The sequence below is a fragment of the Miscanthus floridulus genome, chromosome 10, assembly GCF_019320115.1.
Source record: "Miscanthus floridulus cultivar M001 chromosome 10, ASM1932011v1, whole genome shotgun sequence".
In the NCBI taxonomy this organism is placed as follows: domain Eukaryota; kingdom Viridiplantae; phylum Streptophyta; class Magnoliopsida; order Poales; family Poaceae; genus Miscanthus; species Miscanthus floridulus.
This window is the reverse complement of record NC_089589.1, coordinates 41,189,633-41,217,454: the sequence shown is the minus strand read 5'-3', so window position 1 is coordinate 41,217,454 and position 27,822 is coordinate 41,189,633. Positions and strand designations below refer to the sequence as shown.

Sequence of the window (27,822 nt, the reverse complement as noted above, 5' to 3'; positions counted from 1 at the left end):
ATATATAGACGTTAATTTTACTTGCAAAATAAAAATAAATTCAATAATATATTTTTAATTTAACATGTCTGATAATTATTGAGGAACAATATAGATTAAGCAATATATTTGTAGTTGTATAATAATTAGCGAGGAACAATGTAGATTAAAAAAAGCAATATATTCGTTTTCTTTTCTCACCCATGACAAATGTTTCTTAGGTAACATTCTAAAATTCTAATACCTAAATTAGAAAAAAATATGACTATATAGGTACAAAGTACTAGAAATCTGAAATACTATATAAATAATTAATTTGGATTAAAAATAAAAAGGAAAAAATACATTGGGTCTAAATAATAGATCGGTGATCGCAATTCATAAGAAGCCAAGAATCAAGATGTCGTCGTCGTGGAGCCCTGCCTGGTCGCCGTCCTCGTGCGCTGTGTCCGTGTCTCCAGTAGTCTAGCTCTTCGCGGTGACGTGTGTAAGGCGCACGTCGCGAACTCACGATCAGAGTGTGCTGTGTGCAGCGTGACTCCTCGCCTCCTCTCTACCCGAGGGCCGTGGAGAAAGGAAACTAGCAAAGAAATGTCGATATTGTCTTTTTGGGTCGTTTGACCAGTTCTATGTCTCTCTTCTTATTAGTTTGCTAATGCCTAAAGAATTATAGGACCTGGGGGTATGTATACCTGGGCTTGGGCCCCTCCTCCACTTGGGCCCTCGGCCGTCGCACCTCGTGCCCTACCCCTAGGGCCGGCACTGGGCGCAACACAACTGTTGATTGGTGGATCACAGCGCCGCAGGGGATCGGCATCACATCTAGATTACTATACAAAAGGATTCTTATGATCATCTCTTCACCGAAAGGGAAAAAAACGTGTAATTCTAGAACCTCTAGAGCATCTCAAGCAACACTCACGGGTAGAGAAATGACCTTTCATCTGCTTCGATTTTGGGCTTTAGTCTTGGTATTTTTTAGGTCCGGGAGTAAAGAAAGAATTAGTTCCGGTTGAAGCTACCAACAGGGACTAAAGACCCCTGTCCCAGCACGCTTTCGCAGCAGGCCACCTTTAGTCCCGGTTGGTGTTACCAACCGGGACTAAAGGTCGACCTTTAGTCCGGGTTGGTAATACCAACCGGGACTAAAAGTCGACCTTTTAGTCCCGGTTGGTGTCGCCAACCGGGATTAAAGGTCTCTCACCCGGGACTAAAGGTACCCCACAGGTCAATTCAAAAGGAGAGTGTCCAGGACCCTGTCATATGTGGTGTACAACTGAATTGGTAAGGAGTTTATGCACGAGGAAAGAGGTCCTGGGTTCGAATCTCACACATCGCAAGAGAGGTCTCCCTACAATTTCGTTTATTTTTCTCCTGTGGATGAACCTTTAGTCCCGGTTATGTGACCCGGGACTAACCTTTAGTCCCAGATTTGTAGTCCCGGTTGGGAAACCGGGACTAAAGCCAGTTCCCAACCAGGACTACAACCCATTTCTCTACTAGTGACTACTCAATGGACCCATATCCTCAATTTGTGCAGTGGAGACTAAAAGCTCAACTCCAGCAGCCTCCTACTAGGCCTTCCAAATTTATTGGCCTTCTATTTTCTACTCCCACCACCTATTCCTGTTGCCCCCTACCTATCCGACAACCCAAAATTTTCCTTTCTATTTCTTCTTCGTGTGAGCTCGCGATGTCTTCCCCTCACCTTGCCGACATATCCTTGCCCAGCGCGGGAGGCGGCACGGCCATCCTCGGTGCGGCTGCGGCTCTTCCCAGCGCGGGCACACCTCCTTGGGCTGCCTGCGGCCTGTGACCCTTTCTCGTTGGTCGTCGATGCGTGCCTTCCCTACCCACATAGGTGGCCGGTGCCTACGGCCCTTCCCCGCTGGTGGCAGGTGCAGTCCTTCCCTGTCTCCTGACTATGGCCAAGTTCTTCAATGGCGACAAGGAAACAAAGAGCATGACATATGGGTTTCACATGTCATTCTCTACTAGCATAGATTTGGGAGGCCTGTTTTAGCTAGTGTTGCTGGAGAAGACCACAAAAAATGAGTAGTATTAAAATAGGTGGCTATTCCAAACAGACAATGCAAGTAAGGGTCCAATTTAAGTAGCATTGTTGGAGATGCTCTTACAAACCAAAAACTCAACATCGGCTGAGATCAACCGGCGTATCCTCAAGGAGGCAAGTGTTCTCAAATATATAAAGATACACGCCTCGCACGTGTTCTAAAAAACAAGACATCGGTAGCCTGCTTGTAGCTTTCCACCAAATTGATTGACGAAATCTTGAACCTCACTTCTTCTTTTTATTTACTTGCAATCATACATGGGATTATACAATTTACAGAGAGGACGAGCAAGGATGGTTACAAATATCATAGCATGAATATGCGCTGTACGTCTTTACTAATATTATTGTAGATATATTTCTTCTCGAATATGTAGGAGAGTTGCGTATCATTGTATTAATAATAACCCATAGAATACAATGCACACACAGACCCAGACAGCTATAGTTTAGATACGATCACACCTTTGAGACAACCACAACTCGACTCAGACCCACATTCAACTAACATCAAAGTGGCAAACACCTCCAATAAGTGCGCTAAATCCCTAGCACCTGCTAGACACAAGTCACTAGAGATCGATGTGCCTCCTCACCAATCTGTTTATTACTGTTGATAAGTGTAAGAAATATAAAAAAGAGGCGTTTGGTACAATAATAGAGCAAAAGATATCAGGTTGCTCATCAGTGGTTGAAATCTCGCTATCCATTTCTCTTTTCTCCTTTGGTCTTCTGTGTCGCTGCTGCTGTAGTAGGTGTATGCGGTCTATGTTTTGGGCCCGTTCGCTTGTCTTAAAAATAGCTTGTTCGGCTTCTTTTTTCAGCCGGAACAGTGTTTTTCTCTCACAACAATTCAGCCGGAACAGTGTTTTCAGCTAGTTTCAGCCAAGTTTCAGACCAGCGAACGGGGCCTTTGATTGTGTCGTACGGTAAGGTGCAGGTTAAAAAGATAAAATAAGCAAATCTGCTCACGCTTTAAGACCCTAACTATAGTGAAGGATTAGGTGCATGAGGAATTTGGAGCAACCTTTTCAATTAATTCAGTAACAAGTATCATATAAATACGCTCGAAATAAGAAGGTGACGGATGCGATGGCTCCCTCCCCTCCCAACTCGTCCTGCGCTGGCGATGGCGGCTGCTCCACAACGCCCTGCCTTAGTCGTACCCTATCACGCCAGTAACAACTCCACATACTCACTCACGACACCCGCCACTCCGGTGCCATCATTCAGTGCCCTACTGGGTCGATCTTGGCCCGTTCGAGAATAAACCCCAATAGGATTAGAATGGAAGAGGGGTCATATGTAGAAAACACAAACAATTATACACATGGTCCTAAGTTGGACCCTCCAAGAAGACGCCATGTGTTTTCCTACATTGACAAGTGTCGGTCAACATGTTTTCTGGCATTGATAAGTGTCCATCTTACTATGTTGTATATCTAGCATAATCGTTACTACATAAACACTACATGTAGTGTCTAGTTTTTTTTTTTGAGCAACACATGTAGTGTCTAGTGTCACTAGTACAGAAACAAGCTGTACTCTTGGTTGGGAAACCCCTTCGGTCCCGGTTTCTCAACCGAGAGCACGAATCCGGGACTAAAGGATCCCTCCTTTAGTCCCGGTTTCTCGCCCGGGTCCCGGTTGGTAATACCAACCTAGACTAAAGAGGCCTCCCGGTCTGGCCACGTGAGCCGGCCCTTTAGTTCCGGTTGGTATTACCAACCGGGACTAAAGGTTTTCTTTTTTTTTCTTTTTTTGTTTCTATTTTCAATTCTGCACCTTGTTCTATCGTTATTGAACCAGCTTTGTTATGATCATTGACAAGCAGGGAGGAATAGCAAGCGACACAGGAATCCTTTCCAACGCCAGCTGCTACTAGGAGACATCTCAGAGCTACTAGCAGAAGGCCCGAAGATGTTCTCGCCGCCCCGCTTGAAAAATGAGAATAATATATAGTGCGAACTGCTAAATAATGGAATAATATACTAACATTTGCTTCTATATGTTGCCCATTTAATCACTAAATCTTTTGAATAGCTACAGATTCAGAATAATCATTGAATCTGAGGCTAGAAAAAATCAACAGTAGAGCTACCATAAGAATAATCCAGTAACACGCACATGGATAGAACACGTGCAATTTCTATAAATGCTTCAGAAACTATCATGAATAATGCAACTCCAGAAAAATTATTCATGAATAATGCTTATGTATATGCTTCAGAAACTATCACCATTTTCTAAAAATAGTACACGTGAAATTTATTTCAGATGTAGCATCTGATTAGCTCCTCTTAATATTTGCAGCACATGGATAGAACAGAGACAATAGAATATGACAGATTCAGCCATCTCTTTACACACACTAGAAAATAAAGTGTGCTTCACAGCGCCCTACCGATCAAAATTCACCTAATTTCTTTAAGCACCAAAAATTTCTTCTATAGAAACAGAACAAATATTGTAACTAAATAGAACTAAAGCATCCCATAATAACAATTTCAACTATGAATATAGTTAGAAGTAAAAAGTTCTAAGAATGGGATCAATAAAAATTAGGAATTCAAGTGTAAATCCAAGTACCTGACATATCTAAAGTACATTCATGCCCTAACACATCCAGAGGAGCTCCCTGGCCACTGAGGTCGCCAATGGCAGCGCATCGAGTTGAAGATTGGGTTATATGCTCGCTTGTTCACCGCCACCTGAATAACCATGTTCACTCTCAAAAACTGCTAGAAAGAATTTCGAGCCAAAAGTGGCTCAAACATGTATTTAATAATTTATGTGAAAGCTGTTGCTGCAGCCTATAATTTTATTTATTTATTTCTGTTCTTTGAACAGATCAAAGTGAATCAACTTCGGATGTGGAAAAGATGGTAATGACTAGGATATGCAGAGCTATACAGTGTGATCCATTAACTGATGAAAAAAGAAAAAAAAAATCAGACCACAGCTCGAATTCTGCCAGCTTACTGTCTCCCTCTTTGTAAATTTGAGCGCTAAGGCAACCAGCCTACAGGAGGGACTCACTGCTAAACAAAATTCTCTAATCGATTGACTGAGAACTACTGCAAATTAAGAGGTTCAACTCACTGCCAAGCGTGGTTGTAACAGATTAACTGGAGCACCTTCAAATACCAGCCGCTAACCCAGCAACCTAAGCGCACCAACAGGGCAACAACAACGAGTAGCCTACAGCAGCAGATGGGATGGCAGCAGCAGCTGACTTACCGCGGACGACCGTGGCCATCCGGGCTCTAAGACCCGCACCGCCGCCGGAGGAACCCTGCGCAACCGTGCCGCCGTCGGAGGAACCCTGCGCAACCGCGCTGCCGCCGGAGGGACCCCGCGTCGCCGTGCCGCCGCCTGAGGTGCCACGCCCCGCATCCATCCGGGCTCTAGGCCCTGCACCGCCGCCGGATGTGCCACGCCCTCGTGCGTCGCGCCCCCGCGCTCGATCCACGCACGCTTGCGCGAGAGAGAGAGTTGTGCGGCTGAGGGAGGGAGAGGGAAGTTAGGGAGAGAGAGAGAGAGGAATGGGTAATATAATCTAGGATTTTCTAGTCCCGGACGGAGCCTCTAGCCGGGAGTAGACTTTTACTCCTGGTTGGAGTGACCAACCGGGAGTAAAAGTTAACCTTTAGTCCCGGTTGGTAGCTCCAACCGGGACTAAAGGTCCTCTGCAGCAAAAGCCTGCCGCACTAGCCGTTGGGCAAGGATCTTTAGTCCTGGTTGGAGCTACCAACCGGGACTAAAGGTTTCTCTAGTCCCGGACGTGAAAAATACCGGAACTAAAGCCAAATTTCGAAGTGGATCAAAAGTCGTTTCTCTACTGGTGCGTGTGACACATATATATCATTGTATGCAGGTGATAAGATTTGCCTACCCAATTTCTCTCGTGATGTCATGGAGTGTGGTGTGCTTGTCCACCAATTCAGCAGCTCATGGGCCTCGACATTCAGTGGGCCTTGTGAGCCTGCTTCATATCATATTATATGGGCCGAAGCCCACGTCCGGCTGGCTCTTCTCTTTAGTGGTTGGTTACTGGTGTCCACCGTGCTGGCAATCTGGCATCCCCTGTGCCTATCCATTAGGAGCCCACCCAGCCCTTGTATAACCCTGCAGTTCATTAGGATCTCGTGCGAACATCAGTGCTAGCGTCCAGGGCCACCACCGGAAGGTCCCCGCCGACATCTGCTCCTTCATTAAGGTACCTACTAATCTTACTACTTACTAGCCCTATGTCACGATGTGGTATCATTAGATTACATTATATATGCAGCAAGCATAATGCTCCAATAGTCCTATGCACAGGATCATATTACTTTCGATAATGATAGGGTCAGGGTGTCCGGCAGACGGACGCTGTGCTTACGGGTGTTCGGCGGATGGACGCTGTGCTTACTGGGCTTGCGTATCAGCCTAGGCAACCGGCCTATGACCTTCCCAACTAACGCAGAACATTTCTCCGCTATCGTTAGTGGCAGCCATTTCCACCGAGCCATCTGTTCATAGCGGCCGTCTCCACCGCGCAATCCGCCAGTTGCAGATGCGGCGCATCGTCCGCCCGCACCGACTCTGCCTTGCCACCACGGCCATCCTCCGCTACGCCCAATCCCGTGCCGCGCCCACCCCAATCCCATGCCGCACCCCAACTCACCTCATGTATCGTGGCTATGGTGTTCATCGAGCCACCACCACCCCGGTGCCACCAAGAGGAGGTCGCCGCCGGTGCGCCTGCGCTTGGGTGTATGCTGGGCCGTTGTTCTCAACGTCCCCTTGACCTGAGCTTGCTGGCTAGTGCAGTTCCTCACTAGGTAGGTCGTGGCTACCGGCGACACCATGATTTAAGTGTTTCAGATGTTCTGGACAGATGTTTCATCTGTTTGTTGCAAAAATAGATCTAGGATGTTGCAATGACACTATACACATGTTGCAAACGTATATTTTGAGTGTTTCAGGTGCTTTAGATGTATGTATCAAGTGTTTCATCTGAATGCTGCATAGTGGCTCTGGATGTTGCAAGTGTTTAGGTGTTTGATACGTATGTTGCAGTTGTTTCATCTGGATGTTGCAGTTGTTTTGCAATTGCTACACACATGTTTTCAAGTGTTTCAGGTGTTTTTGCAAGTGTTTCAGATGTATGTTGCAAGTGTTTTAGCTGTTTTGGACATATGTTGCAAGTGTTTCATCTGGATGTTTCAAAAGTAGATTGGGATGCTCCACATGTTGCAATATGCCCCACCTGCCAGAACCTCTTGTTGCAGTTGCTGGGGCATCGTGCATGTGCGTGGGGAGCGGAGGGATTGAGCGCTGCTCAGCGACGGGCAGGGGAAGCAGAGGAAGATGGCGGCAGGGGCGCAGGCGGTCCCCACGTGCACGCGGGAAGCAGGGGAGAGCGCTAGCGCAGCAGGCGCGGAGGGGAGCAGCGTGGTAGCGAAGCGCTTGGAGCGGCGGGGAAGGGAGGGCCGTGGGAATTGAAGCAGGAAGCATGGGGAGTGGCATGGGTGGTCCCCTGCCTGTGCGTGCAGCAGGCACTGGTGCGAGTGTGTAGCAGGCCTAGGCGTCCGGACGCACTCGTCTGTCCAGATGTCCGGGCGCTAGCAGTGCCGTATTACTTTGCCCCATTCAGCCTTGCCTTGCAACATATAGATTGCTGTGTGAGCTTCAATTTGGGTTAGTTGGATTGATTATAACTTGTAGCATTGGTTTGTTTTAGATGATCACAGGGCTGCCTCATGCAAAATAAGATCTTGGATACCGTAGAGGGAATGATGAAATTGAAGTTCTCATAACAGCCCTTCTGAATATTGCCCTGGCTCTCCCGAGGTCACAAAGACTTAAACACACTTGGAGGCCTTTCACCTATTAGGCTACTACCGAGCGTTCCAGCTCTTGTGGTGTGTGATCGATCATATCCAAGCGTCAACAGATATATACAAACTTTGAGAATAATTCGTTATATATGCCATCAAATAAACCATAATGTTGTTCTTGACCGAAGCGGTGGGTCGTCTAACAACCGCGAATGGAAAAAAAACGAGATAGAGATGAAAGATACTTTTGATTTTCCTCTTCCGTCCCCCTCCCCCTCCTATTCATTGGGTGGGTGGGGGGGGGGGGGGGGGGGGGATGGGGGGGGCTTTATAGTTCTTTTTTTTTTTTACAAATGCGAGGCCCATAATGGCCCCATAAAATCAGCATATGGCATATATACATCAAAAGAAATTTCTCAAAAAAATATACATGAAAAGAAAATAATTATTCTAATAAGTGTATAAAACAAAAGGATTTTTAATTATGGAGAGGCTAGCGCCTAGACAGTCCGGCCCAAGGATGTGTCTGGACGCAGCTCCCACCCAGCCTGTAATGCTATCTGATTTCACCCATCCGATCAACCCCACAAACGAAAATGATTGGAGTGCTGGAGCACGTTTGTCCCCGTGTATCAGCATAGAGCGCGCGCGCGCCACTCACGGTGGCTTGTTCCTGCTGCCCATGCTATCCCCCCCCCCGAACGCCGTGCCCGCACACGGGAAACCACGTGGGTCCCAGTCACCTGCCCGCCCTTGGATGCACGTCGCGGATGCGCCTGCCGGCCTTAGGCGCCCACACGGTGACCCATGGCGGCGCCTCAGCAGCTGCAGTAGGCAACTACGGCAGGTGGGTCCCCATTGTAACGTGTGCAACACCAGATCTAGTTTTGCAACATCCAGATGAAACACTTTTAACATTCATCTGGAATAGCTGAAACACTTACAACATACATCTAAAACACTTAAAAACACCTTAAAACACTTGAACATGTGTGTAGCTGCGCGTCCAGATGAATATATATATATATATATATATATATATATATATATATATATATATATATATATATATATATATATATATATATTGGAGGAATCTTGAGGAATTTGGATGAATCTGGAGGAATTTGTGAGAGTAAAATACTGTTCCAGATGAAAAAAGAAGCGGACCAAGCCAGGTTTAAGGGCAAGCGAACGGGTATGCAACATCCAAAGAAATACTTGCAACATACGTACGAAACACCTAAAATACTTGAAACATACGCTTGTGACATACATGTATCTACAACATCTAGATCTACTTTTGCAACATCTAGATAAAACACTTGAAACATACGTTTGAAGCAACTGAAATGCTTGAAACATACGCTTGCAATGTTTTAAGACGTATGTTTTAAGTGTTCCGGTCATCAACATAGAGTAGAATACGCATTGAAAATACTAATACAATGCTAGCTTAAGAAAAAATTAAAACTTATTCTGAATAAAACAAAATTTAGTTTCATATAATAATGTATAAATAGGGATGAAAACGGATCGGATACGGACGAATATCACCGATATTACATTTGTTTTCATATTTCTGTTCGGATTCGGATTCGAATACGGATAGTGTCAACTATGTCGGATAGGATACGATTGGATATCGACATTATAAATATGCGATTTTAGTATTCGGATACGGATACGGTATCGGATGTTGGATATCCGGACTCGGATACGGACAGATCTCAACCCCTCTAAACGGATTTGGTTTCGAATACGGTCGGAAAATATCCGTACCATTTTCATCCCTATGTATAAACCATAGCCATCACTTACCCACAATCAAATCGAAAGAAGAATAATGATTTTCTAGAAAATAAAGAAATTCTATTTTGGTCTCTCTGATCCATCCGCTTTGGGTACGAGCCCGAGCCCTAAGAATTCAATCTTTTGGGGTAGGCTGGGTCCTCCCCACTTGTAGAGCTAATGGGCCATCACCTCCACCTCGTGCTCGCTGTACTCGTACGGCCTCTTCTTGCCAGAACCTCTTGTTGCAGTTGCTGGGGCATCGTGCATGTGCGTGGGGAGCGGAGGGATTGAGCACTGCTCAGTGACGGGCAGGGGAAGCAGAGGAAGATGGCAGCAGGGGCGCAGGCGGTTCCCGCGTGCTCGGGAAGCAGGGGAGAGCGTTAGCGCAGCAGGCGTGGAGGGGAGCAGCTTAGTACGGAAGCGCTTGGAGCGGCGGGGAAGGGAGGGGCGTGGGAATTAAAGCAGGAAGCATGGGGAGTGGCACGGGTTGTCCCCTGCCTGTGCATGCAGCAGGCGCTGGTGTGAGCGTGTAGCTGGCCCAGGCGTCCGGACGCACTCATCCGTCCAGATTTCCGGGCGCTAGCAGTGCCGTATTACTTTGCCCCATTCAGCCTTGCCTTGCAACATATAGATTGCTGTGTGAGCTTCAATTTGGGTTAGTTGGATTGATTATAACTTCTAGCATTGGTTTGTTTTAGATGATCACAGGGCTGCCTCAAGCAAAATAAGATCTTGGATACCGTAGAGGGAATCATGAAATTGAAGTTCTCATAACAGCCCTTCTGAATATTGCCCTGGCTCTCCCGAGGTCACAAAGACTTAAACACACTTGGAGGCCTTATCACCTATTAGGCTACTAACAAGCTCAAGCAAACAAGGCGATAGTATATATACAAACTTTGAGAATAATTCGTTATATATGCCATCAAATAAACCACAATGTTTTTCTAGACCGAAGCGGTGGGTCGTCTAACAACAGCGAATGGAAAAAACGAGATAGAGATGAAAGATACTTTTGATTTTCTTCTTCGGTCCCCCTCCCCCTCCTATTCATGGGGGGCCTTTATAGCTCTTTTTTTTACAAATGCAGAGGCCCATAATGGCCCCATAAAATAAGCATATGGCATATATACATCAAAAGAAATTTCTCAAAAAAATATACATGAAAAGAAAATAATTATTCTAATAAATGTATAAAACAAAAGGATTTTTAATTATGGAGAGGCTAGCGCCTCGACAGTCCGGCCCAAGGATGTTTCTGGACGCGCAGCTCCCACCCAGCCTGTAATGCTATCTGATTTCACCCGTCCGATCAACCCCACAAAAGAAAACGATTGGAGCCCTGGAGCACGTTTGTCCCGTGTATCAGAACAGAGCGCGCACGCGCGTCACTCACAGTGGCTTGTTCCCGCTGCCCACGCTACTCCCCCCCGAACGCCGTGCCCGCACATGGGAAACCACGTGGGTCCCAGTCACCTGCCCGCCCTTGGATGCACGTCGTGGATGCGCCTGCCGGCCTTAGGCGCCCACACGATGACCCATGGCGGCGCCCCAGCAGCTGTAGTAGGCAACTACGGCAGGTGGGTCTCTATTGTAACGTGTGCAACACTAGATATACTTTTGCAACATCCAAATGAAACACTTTTAACATGCATCCAGAATAGCTGAAACACTTACAAAACACCTAAAAATACGAACATGTGTGTAGCCGTTGCAAAATATATATATATATATATATATATATATATATATATATATATATATATATATATATATATATATATGCAATATCCAAAGAAATACTTGCAACATACGTACGAAACACATGAAACACTTAAAACATACGCTTGTGACATACATGTATCTGCAACATCTAGATCTACTTTTGCAACATCCAGATAAAACACTTGAAACATACGTTTGAAGCAACTGAAACGCTTGAAACATACGCTTGCAATGTTTTAAGACGTATGTTTTAAGTGTTCCCGTCATCAACATAGAGTAGAATACGCATTGAAAATACTAATACAATGTTAGCTTAAGAAAAAATTAAAACTTATTCTGAATAAAACAAATTTTAAGTTTCATATAATAATGTATAAACCATAGCCATCACTTACCCACAATCAAATCGAAAGAAGAATAATGATTTTCTAGAAAATAAAGAAATTCTATTTTGGTCTCTCTGATCCATCCGGTTTGGGTAGAGCCCGAGCCCTAAGAATTCAATCTTTTGGCGTAGGCTGGGTCCTCCCCACTTGTAGAGCTTATGGACCATCACGTCCACCTCGTGCTCGCTGTACTCGTACGGCCTCTTCCTCGACGACCTTGTCAGCCCGCCGCCGCCGCCGCTGTCTCGCCTTTGTTCATCATCCCATCTAGCTCCGGTCTCTAGATTCTCAAAAAAAAAAAAAAAAAAAAAAGCTCCGGTCTCTCTTCGTTCCAGCCGCCAACGAGGTGTTACTACCCTGCGCGGCCGCGCTTCATCTTCTAGCTGCAGTCTACGGCAAAGCTCCTGATTATCGATGGCTATCTTAATTAATCTGGATCTCTTGTTGCTAATCGGTACTGCTGTCGTCGTGCCATGACCGACACTCGGTCGTGCCATGTTCATATCACTGCTACAAAATTGATTTTTAACAACACATCTATTTTTAGTAGAGGGCCTCTATGTAGAACCATCTCTAAAAATGGTTTTTGAAATGACCTACCTCAATAACTCTATTTTTAGAGGTGACCGAAATTTTTAGTTGTCTTTGAAATACGGCGTGGCTAGCGCCCCGACGTCTGGACGCTAGCCCACATCCGGACGCCCATGTTTGCCCTGCCTGATGCGCATACTGCTGTTGCCTACCCCGCCTGCTTCACACGCATGCTGCCTTGCACGCGCCCGCATGGTTCTGCTACACGCGCCTACATCCGCGTGCGCTCGCTTCCCGTGCGTACTAATAAAAACACTTACAACATGAAGCACTTAATGCAACATATATCTGAAACAGGTGAAATATACGCTTGCAACATATGTGTATAGCCACTGCAACATATGCAATATCAAGATAAAACACTTGCAACATACTTCTGAAACAACTGAAACGTTTAAAACATACACTTGCAACATATCTGTATAGCCATTGCAAGATATGCAACTTCCAGATCAAAACACTTACAACTTACATCATGAAAACACTTGCTACAATATAAGACTGAAACAGATGAAAAATTTCAAACATACTCTTGCAACATATGTGTGAAACATATGCAACATCTAGATCAAAACGCTTGCAAACATACATCTGAAACATTTTGAACAAACGCTTGCAACATTCATCTGAAACACTTGCAACATATGCAACATGTGCAACATCCCGATCTACTTTTGCAATATTCATATGAAACACTTGCAACATACCTCTAAAACATTTGAAACACTTGAAAACATACGCTTTCAGCGTAGCACAACATCTGCTTGCTGCTTGGGAGAATGGAGGCTTGCTGGCGTGTGGAGTTCACCGGAGGTAACGACAAGGAGGACACGACAAGGAGGCAGCACCCGCACGACCGGGAGAGGGAGCCAGATCCGCCGGGGAGCCACTCGTGCCGGCCTTGCCGTGCTGGTCTGCCCTTGACTAGGGCCTCGGCGCCATTGCGCTGCCGTGTCGAGGGCCGCTCGAGCCTCCCCGTCGTGGCCTGCTCACACGCCGAGGCCACTACGCCGCCATGCCGGGGACGCTCGCCCGCATGCAGAGAGAGAGAGAGAGAGAGAGAGAGAGAGAGAGAGAGAGAGAGAGAGAGAGAGGGAGGGAGTACCGGTGGAGGCACGAGAGAGAGGAGCGGTGGGAGAGAGAGAGAGAGAGAGGAGAGAGAGAGAGAGAGAGAGAGAGAGAGAGAGGGAGGGAGTACCGGTGGAGGCACGAGAGAGAGGAGCGGTGGGCGATAACGTATGCATGCAGACATAGGCAGGTCAGGGTCGGGTCACAGGCACGAGCGGGCAGGGTACAGGTACAGGCGTGCATAGGTTAGGTCTGGGTACAGGCACAGGCGGGGTACAGGTACAAGCGTGGGCAGGTCTGGCTCCGTCTGGCCGGATGTCCTCATTCTTGCTGGAAATAGCCATATTTTGAGAGGCGGCTAGATCTAGAGCCATCCCTAGAAATAGGTGCAGCATAGCAAAATTCATAATTTTTTCAAATGAAGTCAGATAAACACAAACTTTAGAGATCTACATCTTTGGAGTTGACTTTTTTATTTGAAATAATTTAGATCCTGCAAATTTTGTGTAAAGTTCTCACATTTTGAAATTCATATTTTTGATTGTTTGAAATAACCTCAGATGAAGAAATGACTAAAACTAAAGTTATGACCACAAAAAGATCTAAAACATTGCAATAGATCACATTTTCATTTCAAATAATTTATGGTCCTCATATTTTAAAATTCAAAATTTTTGAACAACCTCACATGAAGAAATGACAAAAACCAAAGTCGTAGAACTCAAAGAGCAATGCAGCTTCGTTGTTGATAACTTTTTCATTTGAATCATTTGTCCAAAAAAATTCTGCTTGAATTTCTCATATTTTGAAATTCAAAATGTTCAACCAACCTCCAATGTAGAAACAACGTCTACATGTAACCTCTCACTCTCTAGATGGATAGATAGATTTAGGTATATAGATATACTATACCATGTTTTAAATTATTACTGTCTGTAATTAAATGTTGTTATTTAAATGGATTGTGCTCCTACATAAACACCTAGACACTGAAATAAAGAATACATACAAGCATACTAATAATCTCTTCTCTTCCTTCCACATGGCGATAGTCAAGAGCAAAGCGACTAGGATTATGTACCTGACTGCTGCTATTTTTTTCTTTCTTGCGATCATGTCGACCACCTTTCCATCCAGTTTTTTTCAACCTGGGAACGCATGTAAACACTAAATACCCCTCTTTTACTTACACTAGATTATCTTTTAGACATGTCCGTATATTAAATAGGTGAAAAAACTCGTTTGATTTACATTATGTTGCTCATCATCAGCGCCGCAGTCGCCATCGTTACGTTGCTTTGGTATGGAAAAGTGTGACAGGAAGCACTGCGAAGTCGAGTGTGCAAATATGGACTTCCCGCGTAAAGGTGCCTACTGCGAATCCAAGGTCCAATGCTGCTGCAAATATCGTTAATTAAGCATTGTAATGCATGTATTTGTTTGGTACAAAATTAATAATTATAAATATCAGGTGATTTTTTTCCCAGGTTGGGCTGCGGGATTTTTAAAATAATTTTAAATGATTTCTCTGTGATGAAAGAAATTGTAAAAGGAATCCAATTTTAGTGGAATTTCAGTGATGAAAAAAGAGGGCTAATATATGTGGGCTAATTTTTTTTTATTTTAGTCTTTAATTAGTTGTTAGCAACTAGCTAGCCAACCATAATTGATTTGGGCTAATTTTTAGTCCAGCTCTGCACGTGGAACGAGTCTGCATAGTGTAGCACCTCTCGTGGACTTTCGTTCTCACTTCGTATAAAAGGGTTAATCCGGAGGTGCTAAGTTTGGAACAACAAGGATTATAAGCTAGCCCTCACCTTAACTTCCAAGGTGGTACTAAACCCATCAACCACAACCACACATGCGTATATGTTGAGCATCTGCATTGTACTGTGTAATTCTAAAAAAAAACCACAACCACATATGAGCCACTTATGCCACATGAGCCAAATTCACAATTACTAGGAGGACCAAAAAAAAAAATCATGTGTTACATGAGCCACTATATGCTACTAATGAGCTGGGGTGTTACATCATGTGTATCTAAAGATGCCATAATTTAAGTCCATGATAACGATGACTCTTAGAATGACCAAAAAAAAAATCCATGATGCAATGATTTCATTATTCATCACATGCAACTAAAGTGCCACCACCATTGGTAATAAGTTATGATGTCCTTAAAAAAAGTGTAGCTTGGTAGGGAAGTGGAGGTTTGGATGAGCGGATAGCTTTGACTCGGTATTTTTTAAATATAAGTCAACGGGGCAAATAGGATACACAGAGTGCATACACTAACAACAGTACAACACATGACAAATGCATGTCATTATTTACCGATTAACACTACTACCAAGTGGTTGTACTTCGATGACCTCTATTCCAAAGGCGACTGTTGAGTTTTGGAGCACATCTAGGACCAATTGACGTCCGCTAACACCCATTAAGGGAAGGAAGCCTCATAGGAGGGAGGGACAGCAATAGGAGAACAAGGAGATCCAAGCAAGGGGATCATGGCCTCGCAACCTAGCATTTGGTGAGACAATGCAATCAAGAATTATGGATGACGTTGGAGCAAGGACACTGATAGCGAGATACATGCCAGATAGTAACTTATGCAAACCTTAGGGGTTTTGATCACCGAAGGTGGTCTTAGACGACCGTGTAAAGGATGAACATCCACGATTGTAGGTGGACTCCAAATGCCATATGCCTCTAGAAAAGGAATGTCATGAACGATGCCACCGTCGCACATCTGAGAACATCGAATTGGTTTTTCACCAGTGGCAAGGTGGCAAGTGGTTCTTTGATGATGCCTCAAAAGACGAACATGACACCCGAGGACAGCACCATCGCCAGCACTGACTATGATTCGGGCAAGACTTTCGCCAAAAAGATACCATGATGGCCAAGCACCCACGATGAACCACACATGGCTATGGCCGCTGGCACCAGCACAACAGCTGCCACACACCTGTTGCTATTACCAGCGTTGTTGACTATGCCTACACAGGATCCTTAGGTCGTCCTAGGAGCACGACCCGACAGCCGCCAAGCAGTAGGGCCGCTATGACATAGCTTGCCGCTCGAGGACCGACTGCGAGTCTGGCGCAGATCCCCAACACCAGTGTGGCCACGAGGAGTTGCCCACACCCGGGCTGCACCCTACCTACAGCTCGTTGGGGGACATGACCTTGTGGTGGTCGCCGGCGTCTATGCTACTGGGTATGTTGATCAGATGGCTATCAAATTGAGATGATATGTTTGCTCAACGTAGTTATAGATTTGTATCAGCTAAACACTTGCAGAGCCTCTATCTAATATCTCTACTATATGAAGAGAGAAGTGTGTTCATCTGCCATCGGTAGTTTTCATCAGACTTTCGTCCGACTACGCCCCAAGCCTCACGCCCCCAGTCGCACGTCCCACCTCTTCGACCCCACGTCGCTGCGACAACCAAATTCATGGGAAGGAAAAAAAGGAAGCCCACGCCCCTTGATCCACTATCGCCTTCCGCTACCGGAAACAGTGACTTTGCCGTGTGCCACAGGCACTCGGCAAAGACCAAAAAACACTCGGTAAAGGCTTTGCCGAGTGTAAGACTCGACAAACAGCACACAACATCTATAGTATCGCCAAACAACTATTTGCCGAGTGTTTTTATCGCGCACTTGGCAAATGGTTTGCCGAGTGTCAAATTTGACACTCTGCAAAAAAAAAGTGGTTTGCCGAGTGTTTTTCCAAAATACACTCGACAAAGGATTATTGTTTGTCGAGTGTTTTTAGGAATTACACTCGGCAAACCTATTTTCCAAAGAAAAAATATTTTTTTTTCTCAGCATACTATTGTTGTTTGCGAGTGTTTTTAGGAATTACACTCGGCAAACCTATTTTCCAAAGAAAAAATAATTTTTTTCTCAGCATACCTTGTTGTTTGTCGAGTGTTTTTAGGAATTACACTCTGCAAACCTATTTTCTAAAGAAAAAATAATTAGGAATTACACTCGCCAGCTGCCACCTGTGTGCTGCTTGTAGTAGCGCAAGAACTGGCTCTCTTTGGTCATATTGTTCCAAGTCAATGAGAAACTGCAAGAGGCATGAAACTTTTATTAGCAACCAAATTCCAAGCAATCCAAAAATAGATCACACACAAGTGAGAAATTGGCTCTTCAAAACAAGCTGCTATCACTTCCCAATTCGCTATCATACATGACAATTTCTAATACATTGACAGTTTCATGCTAATTAGAGAATAATTTGCAAGCAGCCAACCAAACAAAAAACTGAAGGTCTGCCAGGAGATCCACTTCACTGACTCTAGCATATCTCTCAGAATTTTACACGCTGTGCACTGGGATTTACCTTAAGGAGGAAAACAGCTTGCGTACTGCTTCAAAGAAATCGGCTGCTTTGCCAACATTGATATCCAGCTGATAGCTACAGCATGAGAAAACAAAAGAACCAATTGTCAGCTTTATGATTATACAAATAAGAAAGAGTGACTGCAGCTACCATCTTCATGCACATTCATACTATTGTGATCAAGAAGAGTGATTGCAGCTACCATCTTCCTGCACATCTACAACTAATTTAAGTTTGCTTGCTGCACATTCACACTACTATGATCAAGATAGACAATCGAGAGTAGCAAACCCTTTCCAAAGATCAAGCAGAATAACTACAGCTTATAAATATGGACCATAACAACAAGAATCTGTCTAAAGCAAGCAAAAGAACAGCAAGAATCTGAGTTAGTTACCCTTCTGACAAACATCAACTTTGGATCAGGATTGACATAGAAACTACCCTTCCGCCATAAGCCTTGTGCTTAAGCTGCACGAGCTCCTCCTGCTCCCAACATCCACATAGGAAAATGCAAAAACAAATCTTAGTTACCTTTGTAATCAAGAAGAAAGCATCTTAATGGCAATTGATGGTACTGGTTCATATATAATTTTTTTTGCTTAGGCTAGCACATTTCTGACTCCAAACTAGTTCTATTGCTCTGGAAAGCACATTTCTAACTCCAAACTATGGCTAGCAGGATATGTTAAGTTTTCAAACGGTAAGATAATTGTAAAACTTGCAAGACTGAAAATACCTTTCCAAACAGCAACCCTGGCTGTTGGAGCGCTGCGACTCTCTCGCCGATATTGTCCTTCGCCTGCTCAATCACAACAAGAAATCCCCAGCATGCTTTTAGCATCAAATTCTAACATAGTTGTTTGGAGCTTTTAGCACATATAGTAGTTTGGAGCTTTAGATAAGTCAAAACTAGGTAGATAACCAAAACAATATATAGCAGTTTACTTGTGACTTAATAGAAGCTAGGTAGATATACAAAACAGGTTGAAATACAAAGAGTTACAATCATCACAGCTGTTAATAAATGTTGATACAATGTAGCAAAAATTTGGCAGAACTAGTGTTCTAGCATCAGCAATAAGTCCACTCATGGCACAGCCTATGTGCTCATCAATTCTCATGTTTTTTTCCACACTGTTTGGTGGAGTTGCTATATCCTCTGATTGTAACAATTCAATGATTAACAATTTAGACATGAAACAGAATATACCATGAAAACCATAGGCTAAGTGGAGCTACTATATCCTCTTATAAAACTACTACTATTATAGCCACAAAAATTTCAGTATTAATGTCCAATTAACAAGGGCAGGGGTCTAGAGCGGCTCACCGAGCTAGGCCATCCGCACCAGCTCCTCCGTCGCGGCCACGGCGAGCTCAACCACCAACCCTTTGTCTAACCCAGCAGCGGCACCATGAAGATGAAGGTCACCAAATATGTCTGTTCCGCCGGGCAGGAGGTGGTGGGAGGAAAGTGGTGGCGGTGGTGGGTATGGTGCCATTGAGGCCGAGGAGATATTTGACAAGTTGGGCAGCAGGCTACCTGCAGGCTTGCCAACGTACTTGGCAGTACATTTTCAATATTAAGGACTCTTGTACTGTTACCTTAGGTAGAAATAAAAACCGAGTGCATTTACTTGTTGCTGTAAACCAACTGTGTAAAGGTCTTCTATAGTTTTAAGACGCCAACATCTGTAGTGACTTGTAAGACTGTAGGAAGTTTCGGTACACTATGGTGGAGCAATAAAGTCGAGCAAGTACCGATTAAGTTCGTTGGCGAAAAGGATTGGAGAGCTTAAACCAAATCAGGAGAAGAACACAGCACACTTGCTTTCTTGAGAAATAAAGGATATATGACCGGGCTTCTTGAAAAGTCTACACATGTACAGCTAGTGCAGTGCAGCAGCAGATAATATATATGTAGATATATATATGCAGCAGAAAGTGCTTAATGCCTTCATTCACCACACCAACCATACTTTAATCAACTCTCAGTCTCAGTCTCAGTCTCAGGTGAGTGATGACTGTAGGTCTGTTGTGAGTTGTGACTAGTAGTGAGAGCATGCAATGCAGCAGGTTTTAATCCTGAAGATACGAGTCCCCTTTTGGCATTTATTTATATCCTACTTAAATGCCTTCTTTTCCGGAAATAAATTGATGGTGGTATCATATAGTTTGATGATTGAATTTATTTTCTTTGAAGGATGACAACATATATATGACGACTACCACTACTATTAGCATTTACAACTCATCAGTGTAGTCGTACTAGTAGAAGAAATGAAATGGTAGGTTTTAAGAGATTTGTAACATTGAAAAGCACAGATTCATGGAAAAGGAAACCCGGCCACGACTCATTAACAATGCACAGACAAGACGAAGCGTGAAAAAACAGTCCTGGCGAAATCAAGCAGACAAGAACAAATACAGGCAGCTAGCTAATCACTGAATCTGTTTGTAATTCGTATATGCACGGCGCCGAATTGAAGATGAAGTAAAGACAAGCAAGAACTGCAGAGAGAAAGGGAGGTTGGGACGATGGTGAGAAGAAGTGATGAGCGAGGGATATTACAATACCTGGCCAAGGGAGGCGGCGTAGCTGGTGAGGCCGCCGATCATGGCCGCCGCCGTCGGCATGTTCCGGCCGGGGATCATCAGGCCCCCGGGAATAGCTGGGGAGGAGCTAATATCCTCCCGGGCCTTCCACAAAACCCTAGAGCCTCACCATGCCACCCTTGCCTCCCGCCGCCACACCACGAAGCCCGCCGCCGCCAGCACCACCACCACGCCACCACCGGCTGCCACCACCACCAAGCCCGCCGCCAGCACCACCACCGCTGCTCGCCTTCCACGTCCGCCTCCCAGGCCACCTGCCACACGTGCTCGCCCAGGCCGCCGGTGAGGGAGGGGGCGGCGGATCCGGGGCAGGGGTGCCGCCGGTGAGAGAGGGGAGGGGCGGGGAGGCGGATCCGGGGGTGGGCCGTCGCCGGTGAGGGAGGGGAGGGGCGGGGCGGCGGATCCGGGGGAGGGGCGCCGCCGGTGAGAGAGGGGAGGGGCGGGGCGGCGGATCCGGGGGAGGGCCGCCGCCGGTGAGGGAGGGGAGGGGCGGGGCGGCGGATCTGGGGGAGGGGCGCCGCCGGTGAGGGAGGGGAGGGGAGGGGCAGCGGATCCGGGGGAGGGGCGCCGCAGGTGAGGGAGGGGGCGGCGGATCTGGGGAGGGGCGCCGCCGGTGAGGGAGGGGAGGGAGGGGCCAGGGAAGAGAGGGAGGGGAGGGGCCGGCCGCCGGTGGGAGGAGGGGAGGGGGTCGATCGCCGGCGGGAGGAGGGGAGGCACCGGCTGCACACGGGAGAGGATGGGAGGGAGCGAGCTAGGAGGGAGGGGAGGGGGTGTGTGCGTCGTGAGGGAGGGGAGGGGTGGGTGGGTTTTTTTTCTTCATTTTTTTTTGCCGAGTGTTGTTTTGGACACTCGGCAAATATTTCTTTTTGCCGTGTGTTTTTTTTGACACTCAGTAAACCCCCTATTTGCCGATTGTTTTTTGTTTGACACTCGGCAAACCCCCTATTTTTTATTTTTTATTTTATTTATTTATTTTTCTCTTTTCATGGGTGGGAAAAAAATAGCAAGCTCAGAAAGTTTGAGCTCAATATATTGTATAGAAAAAGTTTCAAGGTCAAACGATGATTGAACCGTCACTTCACCTTCAAACCTGTTCCGTTCTCTCTCGATACCATGATTCTTCCTTAGAGATGTTTCGGTTTCTAAGCAATGTACATTACAACTTTTCCGAAATCTTCTAAATTTTTTACCATAGCCTCTACGTGTCATATCACGATACAATGGCAAGTCCTATGTTTTTCAGACTTCGTTTGAATTTTTTATAATTAAAAAACCAATAAGCTACATGTCGATGGTCGAGTGTTGGCACCCAGATGTTTCAAATTTCTTTTCATTTATTCGGTAAGGCCAAAAAATAGACTTGACACCATGAATATGATTTTTCTGCCCATTTTATTCTATTATTTCATGCACTTATAATCAAATTTGACGTAAATCAATTAAATTCCTAGAATGCATTTAATGAATTAAAACTAGCAAACAGATCCAAAAAAATGCTAAATTTTAACATGGATTATGCTATGTTGTTTGTTGAGTACAAAAAAGTTTCAAGGTCAAATGAGAAAAAATAAATAAATTGTTTTCTGAGTGTTGCCTAACGGATACTCGGCAAAACAGCAATGGAGGGACACGTGGCGCGATGTTTGCCGAGTGCCGTAATTTGCCGAGTGTTTTTCCCATATTTGCCGAGTGCTGGAGTTTGCCCAGTGTTTTTCAGTAGAATTGCCGAGTGTCAGAATGTTTGTCGAGTGTTTTTTAGTAAGACACTCGGCAAACAGAGAGTTTACCGAGTGTTTTTAGTTTGGCACTCGGCAAAGAGATGGTTTGCCGAGTGTCCGATAAAATACACTCGGCAAAGAATATGACACTCGGCAAATCCTTCGATTCCGGTAGTGTTCCCGACCTGGCCTTACCCCGCGCCCTGCCTGTGCTAGCACTCTCCTCCAAGTCGCCGAGTTCAACGAGTCCAGCGCTGCCTTCCCGCCATGCCACCGCCCACATGCTAACGCCTCCAGCCAGCAACTCGCGCACAACCTCCGCATCCACATCCTCCCGCCCTCCCCTATCGCTGCCTCCCGCCCCTCCCCAGCCACGCCACCATCCTAGAAGCACCCTCGCCCCGCCAAAGGAGTAGAGGACCAATAGCGCTACAAGTTTACCTTTTTTTATACAAATTCAGGTTTAATCTGCTGCAGTGTTGAGTTTCTTCAGAAGGTCCTCACCTTCCTAGATCCTGCTTAGCATTCTTTCATGCATATTTGGTTGTGTCTATCACTCAAAATGAACGATTGAGGACCAATGTAGGGTGTTGCTCTCCAAATAACTACCAAACACTACCATTTTCCTGTTTGGGGGTGGTTGTTTCTGCTTGGTTGCCTTTGCAAGATTATTGTTGTCGCCACTAATTACCTATAGACCATTGTCTGTGTTCTTACATACAGTTTATCTGTAAAACCCAATTTTCATCTCTGGTTGCAGGAGGTTAGATTTTGACATGGTTGATCTATGCAGCTCTAACACAGCTTAATCTATTACATGCTTAATGATTCTTGACAGATCCTAAGGGTTCTAGAACCGTACCACTCATAAATCAATGTTGCACAGTTTATTATCTCTACAACTGAAAAGAGAGCACCATGGAGGGCATGTGCGACCGGAGTCCAACAGCTTGGTGCTCCATTAATCTTTTCTAGAATCTAGATATGTTGCTCTCTCTTTTGTTGTGTGCTTCCTTCACCAGGTCTCAGCCAGATCAAGGACGGGCAGGAGGTTGCTGTGGGCAGCTACTACAACAACTCAAGTACATGTCAGTTTACTCTTGCATAAATTACATGTTGGACGACATGTCTCTTTTTGGTGTGTTAGTTCACTCTGCCTGGATTCGGTTTCGCCCATTCCCAGTGTGCTACAAGAAGATTCTCATCCACAGCTAATAATGGTTCTAGATTGATTGAACTAGTTTAGGCACCAACTTGCATTGATTATTTGGTGTGGGATAATTATGATTAGAAATGGGGGATCAAAAAGCAAAAACCTTCAAATTGAGACCTGAAATACACATCCCTAACCTATAAGCTGCAATAAACATCCTTTCCTGTAACCTGAAATAGACATCCTGTAAACTGAAACTGAGAACTGAATCTACTCTCTTACTTGTCTGACAATAAACCCGCAAACCGCTCATTGCAATTTTTTTTATATTGGCCAGTTTCTTTGCTGATTTGCCACTTTGGTATTTTCATATCTTGTGAGATGGATATTGAAGTGTTTGTTCCCTTAGACTTAAATTATTTTTCATTTCCTTGAATCAGTTTGGTCCTATCAGTTATATGCTCTCGATGATACTCCAGCCACTTTATTACACACAATATCTGAAATTTCAGTTTGACCTTTCTCTAGATTTGCATTAGAAATTGCAATACAGTACAAGATGGTCACCCAAGCAGTATCACTCTCTAAAACTGAAACACCAATCGTTCTACAATCTATGCATAAGCAATAGTATACAGAAAGCTACTCTGTTCACTATGTAAAAAACGATTTTTAGCAACAGTTCGATTTTTTTGTAGGGGCGGCTGGTGATGGAGCCGCCCCTATAGTGGCGTGCTCGGGTGCCTAGACACCAGCCGCCCCTACAAATGGGACAGTAGGGGCGGCTGGTGTTACTAGCCGCCCCTACAAATGGGGTCTGATTTGTAGGGGCTGCTCAATCACCAGCCGCCCCTGGAAATGCTATTTGTAGGGGCGGCTGGTGATTGAGCCGCCCCTACAAATGGCCCCGTATTTTGTAGGGGCGGCTCAATCACCAGCCGCCCCTACAAATGCCCCCCATATAAAACAGATGCAGCACCTTCTTCCTCCTCGGGCCACTCACTCCAACCCGTGAAAGAAAGGTGGGGAGGCCTTGGGCACCTCCTAAAAATTGCTCTACTAAGGGGGAATGTTTTGGTCTTAAATCCTTTGGTGGAGAGGTTGTAGAAGGTAAGAAAATGCTATGCCATATTTTTTTTGAAGTTTTAATGGTTGATTAGTGAGTAATTAGAGTTTTGTTTTTCTCTCTCTTCTATGGTGCTTGAGCTACTTATGAAGCAAATTAGACCCAAGTTTTAAATGTACTAGGGTAAATTAGGGAGGGGAACAAGATCATACCCTTATTTGGTCCATGTTTCTTGATTTTAGTGAACAATTAGTTAATTTTATGGATGTTTCATGTGCATGTGGATCTAGATCTATGGTTTGGTTTTTTTATTAATTTCATTTTTGTAAATTTATGTTTGATGAAATTAGACTAGGGTTTGTATGAAAGATATTGGGTAAAGTATAATTGTTTTCTTTGAAATTGTTTATTGTAATCAATAAATATGTATTTTAATTATTTATGGATAAATGGGCCATTAATTAATTTTTCTTTACCATGGTGTGTTTGTATGCTTCATGTAATTATATTAGATTTATATCCATATATATCTGAAGTATATACAATTATTCTCAAGTAATTATTAATTTGTTTCATTTTTATATATATCTGAAAAAGTAGTCCTTTAATGTTTGTTTTGTTGTTGTTGTAAAAGATGGAGTACAGGAACTCTTGGATGTATGGTTCGTTAAGATTCAAGGCAGGTTTTCGTGAAGAGGTGGATAAATTTATTGAAGCCGCAAAGAAGCATGCAACGACATTGAAAGAGAATAATGATACAATTATTTGTCCATGTAAAGATTGCAAGAACCGTATGGCATGGACAGATGTGACTATCATTAGATCACATTTGATTATGCGAGAATTTGTTGAGGACTACACAGTGTGGATTCATCATGGTGAAACGGTTATTGTTAACGACGAGGATGAGGAGGAATACGACGACGAAACCATAGAATCCCTGTCCCAATATTCAACAGAGCTTGATGCACAAATGGATTTCGACTTTGGCAATGAACAAGGTGGTGATGCTGGTGGTTGGGATGGTAACGACGAAGGTGGTGCCAATAATGATGGTGGAGCACGTGTCGGGGATGAAGATGATTTGGAGGACATGATTCGAGCCCTTGGACTAGAGATTTTACTAAATAGCCCGAAAGGTCTAGAAAATTTGGAAAGGGTGACAAAAGCATCGAAGGAGACTGTGTATGGTGTTGAAAAGGGTTGTCCGACACATTGGACATTGCTACATTTTGTGCTTGAGCTGCTCATCCTAAAGGCTAAGTATGGCTGGTCAGACTGTAGTTTCAATGATCTAATACATCTCCTGTCATGGGTGCTGCCACAACCAAACTCAGTTCCCACCAACACATACCAAGCGAAGAAGGTCATAAGTCCATTGACAATGGGGGTTGAAAAAAATCCATGCATGCCCCAACCACTGTATACTTTTTCATGGCGAAACATTCAAGTCACTGGATAAATGTCCCCGGTGTGGGGCCAGCCGGTACAAGAACAATGACATTTACGGTGGGGACGAAGCCTCCACGGGGAAAAAGAGGAATAAGAAGGGTACAAAAAAGGTGGTACAAGAATCTCAGCCCCTAGAGGACAGTCCATTAGGCAACGATGCAAAGCAGAGAAGAATTCCTGCCTTGGTAACGTGGTACCTGCCAGTGACCGACCGCTTGAGACATATCTTCCTAAACCCTAAAGAAGCCGCACTCATGACATGGTGGGATGATGAGCGCAAGGTGGATGATGATAAGATTGCACACCCGGCTGATTGTAGTCAGTGGCAAAGGTTTGATGAGAAACACAAAGAATTCAGCGATGACCCAAGGAATATACGGTTTGGCTTGAGCACCGATGGAATGAATCCCTTCAATGAGAGGATGAACGACCACATCACATGACTAGTGATCTTGACCATGTACAACATCCCAACATGGTTGTGTCAGAAGAGAAAATACCTTCTCCTCACTATTCTTATTTCAAGCCCTAAACAACCAGGCATTGATATAGACGTGTTCCTCGAGCCTTTGATGCAAGAAATGGAGAGGCTATGGAGGCATGGGGAGCAGATGTACGATGCGTTGCGAAAGGAGGACTTCATATGTAGAGCAATAATATTTGTTACTACCAATGATTACCCCATGCTGTTTGCTTTGTCTGGACAGATCAAAGGGAAGACGGGATGCTTGGTTTGCTTGGATGGTACTACATGGGTGTACCTAGATGCATCCAAGAAGATAGTTTACCTAAGAAACCGATGCTTCTTAAAGACAAGTCACAAGTACCGTAGCAAATTGTTCTTTAGATTTTATGACAACGCCCCAGAGATTGAACCCCTCCGGAGAGACATCATAACGGAGAACACGTGTACAGAATGGTGAAAAACATACGCGTCGTCTATGAAAAGAAGACTCCGGATGGGACGAACAGAGATAGAAGCACACTTCCTGTCGAAGGAGTACCTTTTAAGAAACAATCGATCTTCTTTCAGTATCTGCCTTATTGGCCAGACTTGGAGGTCCCCCATGCCATTGATGCTATGCACGTGTAGAAGAATGTCTTTGAGAGTCTCATTGCTACCTTGATGGACACAGGCAAGTCAAAGGATGGTCTGAAAGCACAGAAAGACATAGTGCAGCTAAACGTGATGCAACAGCTTCACCCGGTACCTGAGGCTAATGGAAAATACACTCTGCCCGCGACGTGCTTCAACCTAACACCAGACGAGAAGAGAGCTATATGCACTTTCCTGAGGGGGATCAAAGTCCCGACTGGGTTTTCAGCAAATATGAAGAAGCTAGTGTCGATGAAAGACTTGTTAATAACACACTACAAGGCTCACGATTGCCATGTGATGCTGATAGTGTTTCTACCTATTGCAATCAGGGCTATAAAGCCAGAGTTCTTGAAAATGGCCATCACCCGCATGTGCTACTTCTTTTCGAAGATCTCACAGAAGACGATTGGCAAGCAAGAGCTGAGTGACCTACATGAATTTGTGGTGGAGACACAAAATCAACTGGAGATGTGTTTACCTCCTGATTTTTTTATATAATGCCACATCTCATGATTCACATGGTTCATCAGATACAGGCGCTGGGCCCTTGCTACTTGCATGAAATGTGGTCCTACGAGTGGTTCATGTCGGTTCTAAGTCGATACGTGTATAATCGAGCATACCCAGAGGGCTCTATGATAGAGGGTTATAGTACTGAAGAAGTCATTAAGTGCTGTCAAGAGTACCTAAAAGTACAAAAAGGGATTGGTAAACCCAATTCTCGTCACAAGGGTAGGCTGGCTGGGAAGGGCACCAGTGGTAGAAAAGTGTTAATCGACCATGATTACAAAGAGGTGAGTCGGGCGCATTACAGTGTCTTGTAGAGTACACAACTGATGTAACCGTACATTGATGAACACTTGGCTATCATTATGGCGGAGAGAAATAGCCGTTCAGATGATTGGGTCATG

The 27,822-nt window shown here is 44.7% G+C and overlaps 2 long non-coding RNA genes across 2 annotated transcripts; both read right to left on the bottom strand.

The window, feature by feature from the left end:
- Positions 1–17,313: 17,313 nt before the first annotated feature.
- LOC136486247 (uncharacterized) lies at positions 17,314–18,292 on the bottom strand. Its single transcript, XR_010766734.1, has 3 exons — positions 18,202–18,292; positions 17,805–17,879; positions 17,314–17,528 (listed from the first exon to the last, which is right to left on the bottom strand). It is a non-coding gene; the product is annotated as an uncharacterized lncRNA (long non-coding RNA).
- Positions 18,293–18,542: 250 nt separating this feature from the next.
- Positions 18,543–20,583, bottom strand: LOC136485915 (uncharacterized). Its single transcript, XR_010766609.1, has 3 exons — positions 20,385–20,583; positions 19,138–19,369; positions 18,543–18,606 (listed from the first exon to the last, which is right to left on the bottom strand). It is a non-coding gene; the product is annotated as an uncharacterized lncRNA (long non-coding RNA).
- Between the last annotated feature and the right edge of the window lie 7,239 nt (positions 20,584–27,822).